This window comes from Rhinoderma darwinii (assembly GCF_050947455.1).
Source record: "Rhinoderma darwinii isolate aRhiDar2 chromosome 2 unlocalized genomic scaffold, aRhiDar2.hap1 SUPER_2_unloc_28, whole genome shotgun sequence".
Lineage (NCBI taxonomy): Eukaryota > Metazoa > Chordata > Amphibia > Anura > Rhinodermatidae > Rhinoderma > Rhinoderma darwinii.
The window spans coordinates 58,355-75,211 of record NW_027461694.1 but is presented as its reverse complement, the minus strand read 5'-3'; the positions used below and the strand labels follow the sequence as shown (position 1 = coordinate 75,211).

Sequence of the window (16,857 nt, the reverse complement as noted above, 5' to 3'; positions counted from 1 at the left end):
AATGCTTTAATCCATAGTACTATTTAATCTATTGTGAAACAAAATCTAAACGACATAATAAAAAGTCAACCGCACCACGGATTCCCAAACAGTCTCCCACACTGGTACTAGCGAGGCCTTAAGCTGTGTAACTTCGGCGATCTGACGAGAGCAGGCACATTCAGCTTAGAATGGCCATTGACATTAAATGCTTTAATCCACAGTCCTTTTTAATTGATTGTGAAACAAAATCTAAACAACATATTAAAAAGTCAACCGCACCACGGATTCCCAGACAGTCTCCCACACTGGTACTAGCGAGGCCTTAAGCTGTGTAACTTCTGCGATCTGACGAGAGCAGGCACATTCAGCTTAGAACGGCCATTGACATTAAATGCTTTAATCCATAGTCCTTTTTAATCGATTGTGAAACAAAATCTAAACGACATAATAAAAAGTCAACCTCACCACGGATTCCCAGACAGTCTCCCACACTGGTACTAGCGAGGCCTTAAGCTGTGTAACTTCTGCGAGCTGACGAGAGCAGGGACATTCAGCTTAGAATGGCCATTGACATTAAATGCTTTAATCCATAGTCCTTTTTAATCGATTGTGAAACAAAATCTAAACGACATAATAAAAATTCAACCGCACCACGGATTCCCAGACAGTCTCCCACACTGGTACTAGCGAGGCCTTAAGCTGTGTAACTTCTGCGATCTGACGAGAGCAGGCACATTCATCTTAGAATGGCCATTGACGTTAAATGCTTTAATCCATAGTCCTATTTAATCTATTGTGAAACAAAATCTAAACGACATAATAACAAGTCAACCGCACCACGGATTCCCAGACAGTCTCCCACACTGGTACTAGCAAGGCCTTAAGCTGTGTAACTTCTGCGATCTGACGAGAGCAGGGACATTCAGCTTAGAATGGCCATTGACGTTAATTTTTTTTTTTTAATCCATAGTCCTATTTAATCTATTGTGAAACAAAATCTAAACGACATAGTAAAAAGTCAACCGCACCACGGATTCCCAGACAGTCTCCCACACTGGTACTAGCAAGGCCTTAAGCTGTGTAACTTCTGCGATCTGACGAGAGCAGGCACATTCAGCTAAGAATGGCCATTGACGTTAAATGCTTTAATCCATAGTCCTATTTAATCTATTGTGAAACAAAATCTAAACGACATAATAAAAAGTCAACCGCACCACGGATTCCCAGACAGTCTCCCACACTAGTACTAGCAAGGCCTTAAGCTGTGTATCTTCTGCGATCTGACGAGAGGAGGCACATTCAGCTTAGAATGGCCATTGACATTAAATGCTTTAATCCATAGTCCTTTTTAATCGATTGTGAAACAAAATCTAAACGACATAATAAAAAGTCAACCGCACCACGGATTCCCAGACAGTCTCCCACACTAGTACTAGCGAGGCCTTAGGCTGTGTAACTTCTGCGTTCTGACGAGAGCAGGCACATTCAGCTTAGAATGGCGATTGACGTTAAATGCTTTAATCCATAGTCCTATTTAATCTATTGTGAAACAAAATCTAAACGACATAATAAAAAGTCGACCGCACCACGGATTCCCAGACAGTCTCCCACACTGGTACTAGCGAGGCCTTAAGCTGTGTAACTTCTGCGATCTGACGAGAGCAGGCACATTCAGCTTAGAATGGCCATTGACATTAAATGCTTTAATCCATAGTCCTTTTTAATCGATTGTGAAACAAAATCTAAACGACATAATAAAAAGTCAACCGCACCACGGATTCCCAGACAGTCTCCCACACTGGTACTAGCGAGGCCTTAAGCTGTGTAACTTCTGCGATCTGACGAGAGCAGGGACATTCAGCTTAGAAAGGCCATTGACATTAAATGCTTTAATCCATAGTCCTTTTTAATCGATTGTGAAACAAAATCTAAACGACATAATAAAAGTTCAACCGCACCACGGATTCCCAGACAGTCTCCCACGCTGGTACTAGCGAGGCCTTAAGCTGTGTAACTTCTGCGTTCTGACGAGGGCAGGCACATTCAGCTTAGAATGGCCATTGACGGTCAATGCTTTAATCCATAGTACTATTTAATCTATTGTGAAACAAAATCTAAACGACATAATAAAAAGTCAACCGCACGACGGATTCCCAGACAGTCTCCCACACTGGTACTAGCGAGGCCTTAAGCTGTGTAACTTCTGCGATCTGACGAGAGCAGGCACATTCAGCTTAGAATGGCCATTGACGTTAAATGCTTTAATCCATAGTCCTTTTTAATCGATTGTGAAACAAAATCTAAACGACATAATAAAAATTCAACCGCACCACGGATTCCCAGACAGTCTCCCACACTGGTACTAGCGAGGCCTTAAGCTGTGTAACTTCTGCGTTCTGACGAGAGCAGGCACATTCAGCTTAGAATGGCCATTGACGTTAAATGCTTTAATCCATAGTCCTTTTTAATCGATTGTGAAACAAAATCTAAACGACATAATAAAAATTCAACCGCACCACGGATTCCCAGACAGTCTCCCACACTGGTACTAGCGAGGCCTTAAGCTGTGTAACTTCTGCGTTCTGACGAGAGCAGGCACATTCAGCTTAGAATGGCCATTGACGGTCAATGCTTTAATCCATAGTACTAATTAATCTATTGTGAAACAAAATCTAAACGACATAATAAAAAGTCAACCGCACGACGGATTCCCAGACAGTCTCCCACACTGGTACTAGCGAGGCCTTAAGCTGTGTAACTTCTGCGAGCTGACGAGAGCAGGCACATTCAGCTTAGAATGGCCATTGACGTTAAATGCTTTAATCCATAGTCCTTTTTAATCGATTGTGAAACAAAATCTAAACGACATAATAAAAAGTCAACCGCACCACGGATTCCCAGACAGTCTCCCACACTAGTACTAGCGAGGCCTTAGGCTGTGTAACTTCTGCGTTCTGACGAGAGCAGGCACATTCAGCTTAGAATGGCGATTGACGTTAAGTGCTTTAATCCATAGTCCTATTTAATCTATTGTGAAACAAAATCTAAACGACATAATAAAAAGTCAACCGCACCACGGATTCCCAGACAGTCTCCCACACTGGTACTAGCAAGGCCTTAAGCTGTGTAACTTCTGCGATCTGACGAGAGTAGGCACATTCAGCTTAGAATGGCCATTGACATTAAATGCTTTAATCCATAGTCCTTTTTAATCGATTGTGAAACAAAATCTAAACGACATAATAAAAATTCAACCGCACCACGGATTCCCAGACAGTCTCCCACACTGGTACTAGCGAGGCCTTAAGCTGTGTAACTTCTGCGATCTGACGAGAGCAGGCACATTCAGCTTAGAATGGCCATTGACGTTAAATGCTTTAATCCATAGTCCTATTTAATCTATTGTGAAACAAAATCTAAACGACATAATAAAAAGTCGACCGCACCACGGATTCCCAGACAGTCTCCCACACTGGTACTAGCAAGGCCTTAAGCTGTGTAACTTCTGCGATCTGAAGAGAGGAGGCACATTCAGCTTAGAATGGCCACTGACATTAAATGCTTTAATCCATAGTCCTTTTTAATCGATTGTGAAACAAAATCTAAACGACATAATAAAAATTCAACCGCACCACGGATTCCCAGACAGTCTCCCACACTGGTACTAGCGAGGCCTTAAGCTGTGTAACTTCTGCGATCTGACGAGAGCAGGCACATTCAGCTTAGAATGGCCATTGACATTAAATGCTTTAATCCATAGTCCTTTTTAATCGATTGTGAAACAAAATCTAAACGACATAATAAAAAGTCAACCGCACCACGGATTCCCAGACAGTCTCCCACACTGGTACTAGCGAGGCCTTAAGCTGTGTAACTTCTGCGATCTGACGAGAGCAGGGACATTCAGCTTAGAATGGCCATTGACATTAAATGCTTTAATCCATAGTCCTTTTTAATCGATTGTGAAACAAAATCTAAACGACATAATAAAAATTCAACCGCATCACAGATTCCCAGACAGTCTCCCACACTGGTACTAGCGAGGCCTTAAGCTGTGTAACTTCTGCGTTCTGACGAGAGCAGGCACATTCAGCTTAGAATGGCCATTGACGTTAAATGCTTTAATCCATAGTCCTATTTAATCTATTGTGAAGCAAAATCTAAATGACATAATAAAAAGTCAACTGCACCACAGATTCCCAGACAGTCTCCCACACTGGTACTAGCGAGGCCTTAAGCTGTGTAACTTCTGCGATCTGACGAGAGCAGGCACATTCAGCTTAGAATGGCCATTGACATTAAATGCTTTAATCCATAGTCCTTTTTAATCGATTGTGAAACAAAATCTAAACAACATAATAAAAAGTCAACCGCACCACTTATTCCCAGACAGTCTCCCACACTGGTACTAGCGAGGCCTTAAGCTGTGTAACTTTGGCGCTCTGACGAGAGCAGGCACATTCAGCTTAGAATGGCCATTGACATTAAATGCTTTAATCCATAGTCCTTTTTAATCGATTGTGAAACAAAATCTAAACGACATAATAAAAAGTCAACCGCACCACGTATTCTCAGACAGTCTCCCACACTGGTACTAGCAAGGCCTTAAGCTGTGTAACTTCTGCAATTTGACAAGAGCAGGCACATTCAGCTTAGAACGGCCATTGACATTAAATGCTTTCATCCATAGTCCATTTTAATCGATAGTGAAAAAAATCTAAACGACATAATAAAAAGTCAACCGCACCTCGGATTCCCAGACAGTCTCTCACACTCGTACTAGCGAGGCCTTAAAGTGTTATATATCTGCGATTTGACGAGAAAAGGCACATTTAAGCTTAGAATGGCTATTAACTTTTAAAGTTTTAGTCTATTTTTATTTTTAAACAATTGTGAAAGATATTCTAAACGACATAATAAAAAGTCAACAGCACCACGGAAGCCCAGACAGTCTCCCACACTGGTACTAGCGAGGTGTTAAAGTGTTATTGATCTGCGATATGACGAGAAAAGGCACATTTCACCTAAGAATAGCCATTAACTTTTACAGCTTTAGTTTATTATTATTTTTAATCGATTGTGAAACAAATTCTAAACGACATAATAAAAAGTCAACCGCACCACGGATTCCCAGACAGTCTCCCACACTGGTACTAGCGAGGCCTTAAGCTGTGTAACTTCTGCGATCTGACGAGAGCAGGCACATTCAGCTTAGAATGGCCATTGACAATAACTGCTTTAATCCATAGTCCTTTTTAATCGATTGTGAAACAAAATCTAAACGACATAATAAAAAGTCAACCGCACCACGGATTCCCAGACAGTCTCCCACACTGGTACTAGCGAGGCCTTAAGCTGTGTAACTTCTGCGTTCTGACGAGAGCAGGCACATTCAGCTTAGAATGGCCATTGACGTTAAATGCTTTAATCCATAGTCCTATTTTATCTATTGTGAAACAAAATCTAAACGACATAATAAAAAGTCAAACGCACCACGGATTCCCAGACAGTCTCCTACACTGGTACTAGCGAGGCCTTAAGCTGTGTAACTTCTGCGATCTGACGAGAGCAGGCACATTTATCTTAGAATGGCCATTGACATTAAATGCTTTAATCCATTGTCCTTTTTAATCGATTGTGCAACAAAATCTAAACGACATAATAAAAATGCAACCGCACCACGGATTCCCAGACAGTCTCCCACACTGGTACTAGCGAGGCCTTAAGCTGTGTAACTTCTGCGATCTGACGAGAGGAGGCACATTCAGCTTAGAATGGCCATTGACATTAAATGCTTTAATCCATAGTCGTTTTTAATCGATTGTGAAACAAAATCTAAACGACATAATAAAAAGTCAACCGCACCTCGGATTCCCAGACAGTCTCTCACACTCGTACTAGCGAGGCCTTAAAGTGTTATATATCTGCGATTTGACGAGAAAAGGCACATTTAAGCTTAGAATGGCTATTAACTTTTAAAGTTTTAGTCTATTTTTATTTTTAAACAATTGTGAAAGATATTCTAAACGACATAATAAAAAGTCAACAGCACCACGGAAGCCCAGACAGTCTCCCACACTGGTACTAGCGAGGTGTTAAAGTGTTATTGATCTGCGATATGACGAGAAAAGGCACATTTCACCTAAGAATAGCCATTAACTTTTACAGCTTTAGTTTATTATTATTTTTAATCGATTGTGAAACAAATTCTAAACGACATAATAAAAAGTCAACCGCACCACGGATTCCCAGACAGTCTCCCACACTGGTACTAGCGAGGGCTTAAGCTGTGTAACTTCTGCGATCTGACGAGAGCAGGCACATTCAGCTTAGAATGGCCATTGACAATAACTGCTTTAATCCATAGTCCTTTTTAATCGATTGTGAAACAAAATCTAAACGACATAATAAAAAGTCAACCGCACCACGGATTCCCAGACAGTCTCCCACACTGGTACTAGCGAGGCCTTAAGCTGTGTAACTTCTGCGTTCTGACGAGAGCAGGCACATTCAGCTTAGAATGGCCATTGACGTTAAATGCTTTAATCCATAGTCCTATTTTATCTATTGTGAAACAAAATCTAAACGACATAATAAAAAGTCAAACGCACCACGGATTCCCAGACAGTCTCCTACACTGGTACTAGCGAGGCCTTAAGCTGTGTACCTTCTGTGATCTGACGAGAGCAGGCACATTTATCTTAGAATGGCCATTGACATTAAATGCTTTAATCCATAGTCCTTTTTAATCGATTGTGCAACAAAATCTAAACGACATAATAAAAAGGCAACCGCACCACGGATTCCCAGACAGTCTCCCACACTGGTACTAGCGAGGCCTTAAGCTGTGTAACTTCTGCGAACTGACGAGAGGAGGCACATTCAGCTTAGAATGGCCATTGACATTAAATGCTTTAATCCATAGTCGTTTTTAATCGATTGTGAAACAAAATCTAAACGACATAATAAAAAGTCAACTGCACCACGGATTCCCAGACAGTCTCCCACACTGGTACTAGCGAAGCCTTAAGCTGTGTAACTTCTGCGATCTGACGAGAGCAGGCACATCCAGCTTAGAATGGCTTTTGACATTAAAACCCTTAATCCATAGTCCTATTTAATCTATTGTGAAACAAAATCTAAACGACATAATAAAAAGTCAAACGCACCACGGATTCCCAGACAGTCTCCCACACTGGTACTAGCGAGGCCTTAAGCTGTGTAACTTCTGCGATCTGACGAGAGCAGGGACATTCAGTTTAGAATGGCCATTGACATTAAATGCTTTAATCCATAGTCCTTTTTAATCGATTGTGAAACAAATTCTAAACGACATAATAAAATTTCAACCGCACCACGAATTCCCAGACAGTCTCCCACACTGGTACTAGCGAGGCCTTAAGCTGTGTAACTTCTGCGATCTGACGAGAGCAGGGACATTCAGCTTAGAATGGCCATTGACTTTAAATTCTTTAATCCATAGTCCTATTTAATCTATTGTGAAACAAAATCTAAACGACATAATAAAAAGTCAACCGCACCACGGATTCCCAGACAGTCTCCCACACTGGTACTAGCGAGGCCTTAAGCTGTGTAACTTCTGCGATCTGACGAGAGCAGGGACATTCAGCTTAGAATGGCCATTGACATTAAATGCTTTAATCCATAGTCCTCTTTAATCGATTGTGAAAAAAAATCTAAACGACATAATAATAATTCAACCGCACCACGGATTCCCAGACAGTCTCCCACACTGGTACTAGCGAGGCCTTAAGCTGTGTAACTTCTGCGATCTGACGAGAGCAGGCACATTTATCTTAGAACGGCCATTGACTTTATATGCTTTAATCCATAGTCCTTTTTAATCGATTGTGCAACAAAATCTAAACGACATAATAAAAAGGCAACCGCACCACGGATTCCCAGACAGTCTCCCACACTGGTACTAGCGAGGCCTTAAACTGTGTAACTTCTGCGATCTGACGAGAGGAGGCACATTCAGCTTAGAATGGCCATTGATATTAAATGCTTTAATCCATAGTCGTTTTTAATCGATTGTGAAACAAAATCTAAACGACATAATAAAAAGTCAACTGCACCACGGATTCCCAGACAGTCTCCCACACTGGTACTAGCGAGGCCTTAAGCTGTGTAACTTCTGCGATCTGACGAGAGCAGGCACATTCAGCTTAGAATGGCCATTGACGTTACATGCTTTAATCCATAGTCGTTTTTAATCGATTGTGAAACAAAATCTAAACGACATAATAAAAAGTCAACAGCACCACGGAAGCCCAGACAGTCTCCCACACTGCTACTAGCGAGGTGTTAAAGTGTTATTGATCTGCGATTTGACGAGAAAAGGCACATTTCACCTTAGAATAGCCATTAACTTTTAAAGCTTTAGTTTATTATTATTTTTAATCGATTGTGAAACAAATTCTAAACGACATAATAAAAAGTCAACCGCACCATGGATTCCCAGACAGTCTCCCACACTGGTACTAGTGAGGCCTTAAGCTGTGTAACTTCTGCGATCTGACGAGAGCAGGCACATTCAGCCTAGAATGGCCATTGACATTAAATGCTTTAATCCATAGTCCTATTTAATCTATTGTGAAACAAAATCTAAACGACATAATAAAAATTCAACCGCACCACGGATTCCCAGACAGTCTCCCACACTGGTACTAGAGAGGCCTTAAGCTGTGTAACTTCTGCAATCTGACGAGAGCAGGCACATTCAGCTGAGAATGGCCATTGACGTTAAATGCTTTAATCCATAGTCCTATTTAATCTATTGTGAAACAAAATCTAAACGACATAATAAAAAGTCAACCGCACCACGGATTCCCAGACAGTCTCCCACACTGGTACTAGCGAGGACTTAAGCTGTGTAACTTCGGCGCTCTGACGAGAGCAGGCACATTCAGCTTAGAACGGCCATTGACATTAAATGCTTTAATCCACAGTCCTTTTTAATCGATTGTGAAACAAAATCTAAACGACATAATAAAAAGTCAACCGCACCACGGATTCCCAGACAGTCTCCCACACTGGTACTAGCGAGGCCTTAAGCTGTGTAACTTCTGCGATCTGACGAGAGCAGGCACATTCAGCTTAGAATGGCCATTGACCTTAAATGCTTTATTCCATAGTCCTTTTTAATCGATTGTGAAACAAAATCTAAACGACATAATAAAAATTAAACCGCACCACGGATTCCCAGACAGTCTCCCACACTGGTACAAGTGAGGCCTTAAGCTGTGTAACTTCTGCGATGTGACGAGCGCAGGCACATTCACCTTAGAACGGCCATTGACAATAAATGCTTTAATCCATAGTCCATTTTAATCGATTAAGAAACAAATCTAAACGACATAATAAAAAGTCAACCGCACCACGGATTCCCAGACAGTCTCCCACACTGGTACTAGCGAGGACTTAAGCTGTGTAACTTCTGCGATCTGACGAGAGCAGGCACATTCAGCTTAGAATGGCCATTGACATTAAATGCTTTAATCCATAGTCCTTTTTAATCGATTGTGAAACAAAATCTAAACGACATAATAAAAATTCAACCGCACCACGGATTCCCAGACAGACTCCCACACTCGTACTAGCGAGGCCTTAAGCTGTGTAACTTCTGCGATCTGACGAGAGCAGGCACATTCAGCTGAGAATGGCCATTGACGTTAAATGCTTTAATCCATAGTCCTATTTAATCTATTGTGAAACAAAATCTAAACGACATAATAAAAAGTCAACCGCACCACGGATTCCCAGACATTCTCCCACACTGGTACTAGCGAGGCCTTATGCTGTGTAACTTCTGCGATTTGACGAGAGCAGGCACATTCAGCTTAGAATGGCCATTGACGTTAAAAGCCTTAATCCATAGTCCTATTTAATCTATTGTGAAACAAAATCTAAGCAACATAATGAAAAGGCAACCGCACCACGGATTCCCAGACAGTCTCCCACACTGGTACTAGCGAGGCCTTAATCTGTGTAACTTCTGCGATCTGACGAGAGCAGGGACATTCAGCTTAGAATGGCCATTGACATTAAATGCTTTAATCCATAGTCCTTTTTAATCGATTGTGAAACAAAATCTAAACGACATAATAAAAATTCGACCGCACCACGGATTCCCAGACAGTCTCCCACACTGGTACTAGCGAGGCCTTAAGCTATGTAACTTCTGCGTTCTGACGAGAGCAGGCACATTCAGCTTAGAATGGCCATTGACATTAAATGCTTTAATCCATAGTCCTATTTAATCTATTGTGAAACAAAATCTAAACGACATAATAAAAAGTCAACCGCACCACGGATTCCCAGACAGTCTCCCACACTGGTACTAGCGAGGCCTTAAGCTGTGTAACTTCTGCGATTTGACGAGAGCAGGCACATTCAGCTTAGAATGGCCATTGACATTAAATGCTTTAATCCATAGTCCTTTTTAATCGATTGTGAAACAAAATCTAAACGACATAATAAAAAGTCAACCGCACCACGGATTCCCAGACAGTCTCCCACACTGGTACTAGCGAGGCGTTAAGCTGTGTAACTTCTGCGATCTAACGAGAGCAGGCACATTCAGCTTAGAATGGCCATTGACAATAACTGCTTTAATCCATAGTCCTATTTAATCTATTGTGAAACAAAATCTAAACGACATAATATAAAGGCAACCGCACCACGGATTCCCAGACAGTCTCCCACACTGGTACTAGCGAGGCCTTAAGCTGTGTAACTGCTGCGATCTGAAGAGAGCAGGCACATTTATCTTAGAATGGCCATTGACATTAAATGCTTTAATCCATAGTCCTTTTTAATCGATTGTGAAACAAAATCTAAACGACATAATAAAAAGTCAACCGTACCACGGATTCCCAGACAGTCTCCCACACTGGTACTAGCGAGGACTTAAGCTGTGTAACTTCTGCGATCTGACGAGAGCAGGCACATTCAGCTTAGAATGGCTATTGACATTAAAAGCCTTAATCCATAGTCCTATTTAATCTAGTGTGAAACAAAATCTAAACAACATAATAAAAAGTCAACTGCACCACGGATTCCCAGACAGTCTCCCACACTGGTACTAGTGAGGCATTAAGCTGTGTAACTTCTGCGATCTGACGAGAGCAAGGACATTCAGCTTAGAATGGCCATTGACATTAAATGCTTTAATCCATAGTCCTTTTTAATCGATTGTGAAACAAAATCTAAACGACATAATAAAAATTCAACCGCATCACAGATTCCCAGACAGTCTCCCACACTGGTACTAGCGAGGCCTTAAGCTGTGTAACTTCTGCGTTCTGACGAGAGCAGGCACATTCAGCTTAGAATGGCCATTGACGTTAAATGCTTTAATCCATAGTCCTATTTAATCTATTGTGAAGCAAAATCTAAATGACATAATAAAAAGTCAACTGCACCACAGATTCCCAGACAGTCTCCCACACTGGTACTAGCGAGGCCTTAAGCTGTGTAACTTCTGCGATCTGACGAGAGCAGGCACATCCAGCTTAGAATGGCCATTGACATTAAATGCTTTAATCCATAGTCCTTTTTAATCGATTGTGAAACAAAATCTAAACAACATAATAAAAAGTCAACCGCACCACGGATTCCCAGACAGTCTCCCACACTGGTACTAGCGAGGCCTTAAGCTGTGTAACTTCGGCGCTCTGACGAGAGCAGGCACATTCAGCTTAGAATGGCCATTGACATTAAATGCTTTAATCCATAGTCCTTTTTAATCGATTGTGAAACAAAATCTAAACGACATAATAAAAAGTCAACCGCACCACGTATTCTCAGACAGTCTCCCACACTGGTACTAGCAAGGCCTTAAGCTGTGTAACTTCTGCAATTTGACAAGAGCAGGCACATTCAGCTTAGAACGGCCATTGACATTAAATGCTTTCATCCATAGTCCATTTTAATCGATAGTGAAAAAAATCTAAACGACATAATAAAAAGTCAACCGCACCTCGGATTCCCAGACAGTCTCTCACACTCGTACTAGCGAGGCCTTAAAGTGTTATATATCTGCGATTTGACGAGAAAAGGCACATTTAAGCTTAGAATGGCTATTAACTTTTAAAGTTTTAGTCTATTTTTATTTTTAAACAATTGTGAAAGATATTCTAAACGACATAATAAAAAGTCAACAGCACCACGGAAGCCCAGACAGTCTCCCACACTGGTACTAGCGAGGTGTTAAAGTGTTATTGATCTGCGATATGACGAGAAAAGGCACATTTCACCTAAGAATAGCCATTAACTTTTACAGCTTTAGTTTATTATTATTTTTAATCGATTGTGAAACAAATTCTAAACGACATAATAAAAAGTCAACCGCACCACGGATTCCCAGACAGTCTCCCACACTGGTACTAGCGAGGCCTTAAGCTGTGTAACTTCTGCGATCTGACAAGAGCAGGCACATTCAGCTTAGAATGGCCATTGACAATAACTGCTTTAATCCATAGTCCTTTTTAATCGATTGTGAAACAAAATCTAAACGACATAATAAAAAGTCAACCGCACCACGGATTCCCAGACAGTCTCCCACACAGGTACTAGCGAGGCCTTAAGCTGTGTAACTTCTGCAATCTAACGAGAGCAGGCACATTCAGCTTAGAATGGCCATTGACATTAAAAGCCTTAATCCATAGTCCTATTTAATCTAGTGTGAAACAAAATCTAAACAACATAATAAAAAGTCAACTGCACCACGGATTCCCAGACAGTCTCCCACACTGGTACTAGTGAGGCATTAAGCTGTGTAACTTCTGCGATCTGACGAGAGCAAGGACATTCAGCTTAGAATGGCCATTGACATTAAATGCTTTAATCCATAGTCCTTTTTAATCGATTGTGAAACAAAATCTAAACGACATAATAAAAATTCAACCGCATCACAGATTCCCAGACAGTCTCCCACACTGGTACTAGCGAGGCCTTAAGCTGTGTAACTTCTGCGTTCTGACGAGAGCAGGCACATTCAGCTTAGAATGGCCATTGACGTTAAATGCTTTAATCCATAGTCCTATTTAATCTATTGTGAAGCAAAATCTAAATGACATAATAAAAAGTCAACTGCACCACAGATTCCCAGACAGTCTCCCACACTGGTACTAGCGAGGCCTTAAGCTGTGTAACTTCTGCGATCTGACGAGAGCAGGCACATCCAGCTTAGAATGGCCATTGACATTAAATGCTTTAATCCATAGTCCTTTTTAATCGATTGTGAAACAAAATCTAAACAACATAATAAAAAGTCAACCGCACCACGGATTCCCAGACAGTCTCCCACACTGGTACTAGCGAGGCCTTAAGCTGTGTAACTTCGGCGCTCTGACGAGAGCAGGCACATTCAGCTTAGAATGGCCATTGACATTAAATGCTTTAATCCATAGTCCTTTTTAATCGATTGTGAAACAAAATCTAAACGACATAATAAAAAGTCAACCGCACCACGTATTCTCAGACAGTCTCCCACACTGGTACTAGCAAGGCCTTAAGCTGTGTAACTTCTGCAATTTGACAAGAGCAGGCACATTCAGCTTAGAACGGCCATTGACATTAAATGCTTTCATCCATAGTCCATTTTAATCGATAGTGAAAAAAATCTAAACGACATAATAAAAAGTCAACCGCACCTCGGATTCCCAGACAGTCTCTCACACTCGTACTAGCGAGGCCTTAAAGTGTTATATATCTGCGATTTGACGAGAAAAGGCACATTTAAGCTTAGAATGGCTATTAACTTTTAAAGTTTTAGTCTATTTTTATTTTTAAACAATTGTGAAAGATATTCTAAACGACATAATAAAAAGTCAACAGCACCACGGAAGCCCAGACAGTCTCCCACACTGGTACTAGCGAGGTGTTAAAGTGTTATTGATCTGCGATATGACGAGAAAAGGCACATTTCACCTAAGAATAGCCATTAACTTTTACAGCTTTAGTTTATTATTATTTTTAATCGATTGTGAAACAAATTCTAAACGACATAATAAAAAGTCAACCGCACCACGGATTCCCAGACAGTCTCCCACACTGGTACTAGCGAGGCCTTAAGCTGTGTAACTTCTGCGATCTGACAAGAGCAGGCACATTCAGCTTAGAATGGCCATTGACAATAACTGCTTTAATCCATAGTCCTTTTTAATCGATTGTGAAACAAAATCTAAACGACATAATAAAAAGTCAACCGCACCATGGATTCCCAGACAGTCTCCCACACTGGTACTAGCGAGGCCTTAAGCTGTGTAACTTCTGCGTTCTGACGAGAGCAGGCACATTCAGCTTAGAATGGCCATTGACGTTAAATGCTTTAATCCATAGTCCTATTTTATCTATTGTGAAACAAAATCTAAACGACATAATAAAAAGTCAAACGCACCACGGATTCCCAGACAGTCTCCTACACTGGTACTAGCGAGGCCTTAAGCTGTGTAACTTCTGCGATCTGACGAGAGCAGGCACATTTATCTTAGAATGGCCATTGACATTAAATGCTTTAATCCATTGTCCTTTTTAATCGATTGTGCAACAAAATCTAAACGACATAATAAAAAGGCAACCGCACCACGGATTCCCAGACAGTCTCCCACACTGGTACTAGCGAGGCCTTAAGCTGTGTAACTTCTGCGATCTGACGAGAGGAGGCACATTCAGCTTAGAATGGCCATTGACATTAAATGCTTTAATCCATAGTCGTTTTTAATCGATTGTGAAACAAAATCTAAACGACATAATAAAAAGTCAACCGCACCTCGGATTCCCAGACAGTCTCTCACACTCATACTAGCGAGGCCTTAAAGTGTTATATATCTGCGATTTGACGAGAAAAGGCACATTTAAGCTTAGAATGGCTATTAACTTTTAAAGTTTTAGTCTATTTTTATTTTTAAACAATTGTGAAAGATATTCTAAACGACATAATAAAAAGTCAACAGCACCACGGAAGCCCAGACAGTCTCCCACACTGGTACTAGCGAGGTGTTAAAGTGTTATTGATCTGCGATATGACGAGAAAAGGCACATTTCACCTAAGAATAGCCATTAACTTTTACAGCTTTAGTTTATTATTATTTTTAATCGATTGTGAAACAAATTCTAAACGACATAATAAAAAGTCAACCGCACCACAGATTCCCAGACAGTCTCCCACACTGGTACTAGCGAGGCCTTAAGCTGTGTAACTTCTGCGATCTGACGAGAGCAGGCACATTCAGCTTAGAATGGCCATTGACAATAACTGCTTTAATCCATAGTCCTTTTTAATCGATTGTGAAACAAAATCTAAACGACATAATAAAAAGTCAACCGCACCACGGATTCCCAGACAGTCTCCCACACTGGTACTAGCGAGGCCTTAAGCTGTGTAACTTCTGCGTTCTGACGAGAGCAGGCACATTCAGCTTAGAATGGCCATTGACGTTAAATGCTTTAATCCATAGTCCTATTTTATCTATTGTGAAACAAAATCTAAACGACATAATAAAAAGTCAAACGCACCACGGATTCCCAGACAGTCTCCTACACTGGTACTAGCGAGGCCTTAAGCTGTGTAACTTCTGCGATCTGACGAGAGCAGGCACATTTATCTTAGAATGGCCATTGACATTAAATGCTTTAATCCATAGTCCTTTTTAATCGATTGTGCAACAAAATCTAAACGACATAATAAAAAGGCAACCGCACCACGGATTCCCAGACAGTCTCCCACACTGGTACTAGCGAGGCCTTAAGCTGTGTAACTTCTGCGATCTGACGAGAGGAGGCACATTCAGCTTAGAATGGCCATTGACATTAAATGCTTTAGTCCATAGTCGTTTTTAATCGATTGTGAAACAAAATCTAAACGACATAATAAAAAGTCAACTGCACCACGGATTCCCAGACAGTCTCCCACACTGGTACTAGCGAAGCCTTAAGCTGTGTAACTTCTGCGATCTGACGAGAGCAGGCACATCCAGCTTAGAATGGCTTTTGACATTAAAACCCTTAATCCATAGTCCTATTTAATCTATTGTGAAACAAAATCTAAACGACATAATAAAAAGTCAAACGCACCACGGATTCCCAGACAGTCTCCCACACTGGTACTAGCGAGGCCTTAAGCTGTGTAACTTCTGCGATCTGACGAGAGCAGGGACATTCAGTTTAGAATGGCCATTGACATTAAATGCTTTAATCCATAGTCCTTTTTAATCGATTGTGAAACAAATTCTAAACGACATAATAAAATTTCAACCGCACCACGAATTCCCAGACAGTCTCCCACACTGGTACTAGCGAGGCCTTAAGCTGTGTAACTTCTGCGATCTGACGAGAGCAGGGACATTCAGCTTAGAATGGCCATTGACTTTAAATTCTTTAATCCATAGTCCTATTTAATCTATTGTGAAACAAAATCTAAACGACATAATAAAAAGTCAACCGCACCACGGATTCCCAGACAGTCTCCCACACTGGTACTAGCGAGGCCTTAAGCTGTGTAACTTCTGCGATCTGACGAGAGCAGGGACATTCAGCTTAGAATGGCCATTGACATTAAATGCTTTAATCCATAGTCCTCTTTAATCGATTGTGAAACAAAATCTAAACGACATAATAATAATTCAACCGCACCACGGATTCCCAGACAGTCTCCCACACTGGTACTAGCGAGGCCTTAAGCTGTGTAACTTCTGCGATCTGACGAGAGCAGGCACATTTATCTTAGAATGGCCATTGACGTTATATGCTTTAATCCATAGTCCTTTTTAATCGATTGTGCAACAAAATCTAAACGACATAATAAAAAGGCAACCGCACCACGGATTCCCAGACAGTCTCCCACACTGG

General features: G+C 41.1%; 65 pseudogenes; all 65 read right to left on the bottom strand.

The window, feature by feature from the left end:
* Positions 1-63: 63 nt before the first annotated feature.
* Positions 64-182, bottom strand: LOC142676113 (5S ribosomal RNA; annotated as a pseudogene).
* Positions 183-249: 67 nt separating this feature from the next.
* LOC142676016 (5S ribosomal RNA) lies at positions 250-368 on the bottom strand (annotated as a pseudogene).
* Positions 369-435: 67 nt separating this feature from the next.
* On the bottom strand, positions 436-554 carry LOC142676267 (5S ribosomal RNA; annotated as a pseudogene).
* A 67-nt stretch (positions 555-621) lies between these two features.
* LOC142676201 (5S ribosomal RNA) lies at positions 622-740 on the bottom strand (annotated as a pseudogene).
* Positions 741-807: 67 nt separating this feature from the next.
* On the bottom strand, positions 808-926 carry LOC142676032 (5S ribosomal RNA; annotated as a pseudogene).
* Positions 927-998: 72 nt separating this feature from the next.
* On the bottom strand, positions 999-1,117 carry LOC142676006 (5S ribosomal RNA; annotated as a pseudogene).
* Positions 1,118-1,370: 253 nt separating this feature from the next.
* On the bottom strand, positions 1,371-1,489 carry LOC142676048 (5S ribosomal RNA; annotated as a pseudogene).
* A 67-nt stretch (positions 1,490-1,556) lies between these two features.
* LOC142676004 (5S ribosomal RNA) lies at positions 1,557-1,675 on the bottom strand (annotated as a pseudogene).
* A 67-nt stretch (positions 1,676-1,742) lies between these two features.
* On the bottom strand, positions 1,743-1,861 carry LOC142676082 (5S ribosomal RNA; annotated as a pseudogene).
* A 67-nt stretch (positions 1,862-1,928) lies between these two features.
* On the bottom strand, positions 1,929-2,047 carry LOC142676153 (5S ribosomal RNA; annotated as a pseudogene).
* A 67-nt stretch (positions 2,048-2,114) lies between these two features.
* On the bottom strand, positions 2,115-2,233 carry LOC142676141 (5S ribosomal RNA; annotated as a pseudogene).
* Positions 2,234-2,300: 67 nt separating this feature from the next.
* LOC142675987 (5S ribosomal RNA) lies at positions 2,301-2,419 on the bottom strand (annotated as a pseudogene).
* Positions 2,420-2,486: 67 nt separating this feature from the next.
* LOC142675984 (5S ribosomal RNA) lies at positions 2,487-2,605 on the bottom strand (annotated as a pseudogene).
* Positions 2,606-2,672: 67 nt separating this feature from the next.
* On the bottom strand, positions 2,673-2,791 carry LOC142676264 (5S ribosomal RNA; annotated as a pseudogene).
* Positions 2,792-2,858: 67 nt separating this feature from the next.
* On the bottom strand, positions 2,859-2,977 carry LOC142676035 (5S ribosomal RNA; annotated as a pseudogene).
* A 67-nt stretch (positions 2,978-3,044) lies between these two features.
* Positions 3,045-3,163, bottom strand: LOC142676204 (5S ribosomal RNA; annotated as a pseudogene).
* Positions 3,164-3,230: 67 nt separating this feature from the next.
* LOC142676050 (5S ribosomal RNA) lies at positions 3,231-3,349 on the bottom strand (annotated as a pseudogene).
* A 253-nt stretch (positions 3,350-3,602) lies between these two features.
* On the bottom strand, positions 3,603-3,721 carry LOC142676049 (5S ribosomal RNA; annotated as a pseudogene).
* Positions 3,722-3,788: 67 nt separating this feature from the next.
* Positions 3,789-3,907, bottom strand: LOC142675938 (5S ribosomal RNA; annotated as a pseudogene).
* A 67-nt stretch (positions 3,908-3,974) lies between these two features.
* Positions 3,975-4,093, bottom strand: LOC142676243 (5S ribosomal RNA; annotated as a pseudogene).
* A 67-nt stretch (positions 4,094-4,160) lies between these two features.
* Positions 4,161-4,279, bottom strand: LOC142675965 (5S ribosomal RNA; annotated as a pseudogene).
* Positions 4,280-4,346: 67 nt separating this feature from the next.
* On the bottom strand, positions 4,347-4,465 carry LOC142676314 (5S ribosomal RNA; annotated as a pseudogene).
* Positions 4,466-5,091: 626 nt separating this feature from the next.
* Positions 5,092-5,210, bottom strand: LOC142676318 (5S ribosomal RNA; annotated as a pseudogene).
* A 67-nt stretch (positions 5,211-5,277) lies between these two features.
* On the bottom strand, positions 5,278-5,396 carry LOC142676023 (5S ribosomal RNA; annotated as a pseudogene).
* A 67-nt stretch (positions 5,397-5,463) lies between these two features.
* Positions 5,464-5,582, bottom strand: LOC142676261 (5S ribosomal RNA; annotated as a pseudogene).
* Positions 5,583-6,209: 627 nt separating this feature from the next.
* LOC142676110 (5S ribosomal RNA) lies at positions 6,210-6,328 on the bottom strand (annotated as a pseudogene).
* A 67-nt stretch (positions 6,329-6,395) lies between these two features.
* On the bottom strand, positions 6,396-6,514 carry LOC142676011 (5S ribosomal RNA; annotated as a pseudogene).
* Positions 6,515-6,953: 439 nt separating this feature from the next.
* LOC142676179 (5S ribosomal RNA) lies at positions 6,954-7,072 on the bottom strand (annotated as a pseudogene).
* A 67-nt stretch (positions 7,073-7,139) lies between these two features.
* LOC142676216 (5S ribosomal RNA) lies at positions 7,140-7,258 on the bottom strand (annotated as a pseudogene).
* Positions 7,259-7,325: 67 nt separating this feature from the next.
* On the bottom strand, positions 7,326-7,444 carry LOC142676117 (5S ribosomal RNA; annotated as a pseudogene).
* A 67-nt stretch (positions 7,445-7,511) lies between these two features.
* LOC142675936 (5S ribosomal RNA) lies at positions 7,512-7,630 on the bottom strand (annotated as a pseudogene).
* Positions 7,631-8,069: 439 nt separating this feature from the next.
* LOC142676337 (5S ribosomal RNA) lies at positions 8,070-8,188 on the bottom strand (annotated as a pseudogene).
* A 254-nt stretch (positions 8,189-8,442) lies between these two features.
* On the bottom strand, positions 8,443-8,561 carry LOC142676176 (5S ribosomal RNA; annotated as a pseudogene).
* A 67-nt stretch (positions 8,562-8,628) lies between these two features.
* Positions 8,629-8,747, bottom strand: LOC142676327 (5S ribosomal RNA; annotated as a pseudogene).
* Positions 8,748-9,000: 253 nt separating this feature from the next.
* On the bottom strand, positions 9,001-9,119 carry LOC142676305 (5S ribosomal RNA; annotated as a pseudogene).
* Positions 9,120-9,371: 252 nt separating this feature from the next.
* Positions 9,372-9,490, bottom strand: LOC142676068 (5S ribosomal RNA; annotated as a pseudogene).
* A 67-nt stretch (positions 9,491-9,557) lies between these two features.
* On the bottom strand, positions 9,558-9,676 carry LOC142676320 (5S ribosomal RNA; annotated as a pseudogene).
* A 253-nt stretch (positions 9,677-9,929) lies between these two features.
* On the bottom strand, positions 9,930-10,048 carry LOC142676203 (5S ribosomal RNA; annotated as a pseudogene).
* A 67-nt stretch (positions 10,049-10,115) lies between these two features.
* Positions 10,116-10,234, bottom strand: LOC142676223 (5S ribosomal RNA; annotated as a pseudogene).
* A 67-nt stretch (positions 10,235-10,301) lies between these two features.
* Positions 10,302-10,420, bottom strand: LOC142676120 (5S ribosomal RNA; annotated as a pseudogene).
* Positions 10,421-10,487: 67 nt separating this feature from the next.
* Positions 10,488-10,606, bottom strand: LOC142676212 (5S ribosomal RNA; annotated as a pseudogene).
* A 253-nt stretch (positions 10,607-10,859) lies between these two features.
* Positions 10,860-10,978, bottom strand: LOC142676194 (5S ribosomal RNA; annotated as a pseudogene).
* Positions 10,979-11,045: 67 nt separating this feature from the next.
* On the bottom strand, positions 11,046-11,164 carry LOC142676300 (5S ribosomal RNA; annotated as a pseudogene).
* A 67-nt stretch (positions 11,165-11,231) lies between these two features.
* LOC142676242 (5S ribosomal RNA) lies at positions 11,232-11,350 on the bottom strand (annotated as a pseudogene).
* A 67-nt stretch (positions 11,351-11,417) lies between these two features.
* LOC142675968 (5S ribosomal RNA) lies at positions 11,418-11,536 on the bottom strand (annotated as a pseudogene).
* Positions 11,537-11,603: 67 nt separating this feature from the next.
* Positions 11,604-11,722, bottom strand: LOC142676152 (5S ribosomal RNA; annotated as a pseudogene).
* A 626-nt stretch (positions 11,723-12,348) lies between these two features.
* On the bottom strand, positions 12,349-12,467 carry LOC142676076 (5S ribosomal RNA; annotated as a pseudogene).
* A 67-nt stretch (positions 12,468-12,534) lies between these two features.
* LOC142676126 (5S ribosomal RNA) lies at positions 12,535-12,653 on the bottom strand (annotated as a pseudogene).
* A 67-nt stretch (positions 12,654-12,720) lies between these two features.
* Positions 12,721-12,839, bottom strand: LOC142676299 (5S ribosomal RNA; annotated as a pseudogene).
* A 67-nt stretch (positions 12,840-12,906) lies between these two features.
* Positions 12,907-13,025, bottom strand: LOC142676241 (5S ribosomal RNA; annotated as a pseudogene).
* Positions 13,026-13,092: 67 nt separating this feature from the next.
* Positions 13,093-13,211, bottom strand: LOC142675967 (5S ribosomal RNA; annotated as a pseudogene).
* A 67-nt stretch (positions 13,212-13,278) lies between these two features.
* LOC142676150 (5S ribosomal RNA) lies at positions 13,279-13,397 on the bottom strand (annotated as a pseudogene).
* A 626-nt stretch (positions 13,398-14,023) lies between these two features.
* Positions 14,024-14,142, bottom strand: LOC142676075 (5S ribosomal RNA; annotated as a pseudogene).
* A 67-nt stretch (positions 14,143-14,209) lies between these two features.
* On the bottom strand, positions 14,210-14,328 carry LOC142676018 (5S ribosomal RNA; annotated as a pseudogene).
* Positions 14,329-14,395: 67 nt separating this feature from the next.
* LOC142676260 (5S ribosomal RNA) lies at positions 14,396-14,514 on the bottom strand (annotated as a pseudogene).
* A 67-nt stretch (positions 14,515-14,581) lies between these two features.
* LOC142676282 (5S ribosomal RNA) lies at positions 14,582-14,700 on the bottom strand (annotated as a pseudogene).
* A 441-nt stretch (positions 14,701-15,141) lies between these two features.
* On the bottom strand, positions 15,142-15,260 carry LOC142675958 (5S ribosomal RNA; annotated as a pseudogene).
* Positions 15,261-15,327: 67 nt separating this feature from the next.
* On the bottom strand, positions 15,328-15,446 carry LOC142675999 (5S ribosomal RNA; annotated as a pseudogene).
* A 67-nt stretch (positions 15,447-15,513) lies between these two features.
* On the bottom strand, positions 15,514-15,632 carry LOC142676259 (5S ribosomal RNA; annotated as a pseudogene).
* A 67-nt stretch (positions 15,633-15,699) lies between these two features.
* LOC142676281 (5S ribosomal RNA) lies at positions 15,700-15,818 on the bottom strand (annotated as a pseudogene).
* A 67-nt stretch (positions 15,819-15,885) lies between these two features.
* LOC142676178 (5S ribosomal RNA) lies at positions 15,886-16,004 on the bottom strand (annotated as a pseudogene).
* Positions 16,005-16,071: 67 nt separating this feature from the next.
* LOC142676215 (5S ribosomal RNA) lies at positions 16,072-16,190 on the bottom strand (annotated as a pseudogene).
* Positions 16,191-16,257: 67 nt separating this feature from the next.
* Positions 16,258-16,376, bottom strand: LOC142676116 (5S ribosomal RNA; annotated as a pseudogene).
* Positions 16,377-16,443: 67 nt separating this feature from the next.
* Positions 16,444-16,562, bottom strand: LOC142675935 (5S ribosomal RNA; annotated as a pseudogene).
* Positions 16,563-16,629: 67 nt separating this feature from the next.
* Positions 16,630-16,748, bottom strand: LOC142676321 (5S ribosomal RNA; annotated as a pseudogene).
* Positions 16,749-16,857: the final 109 nt, after the last annotated feature.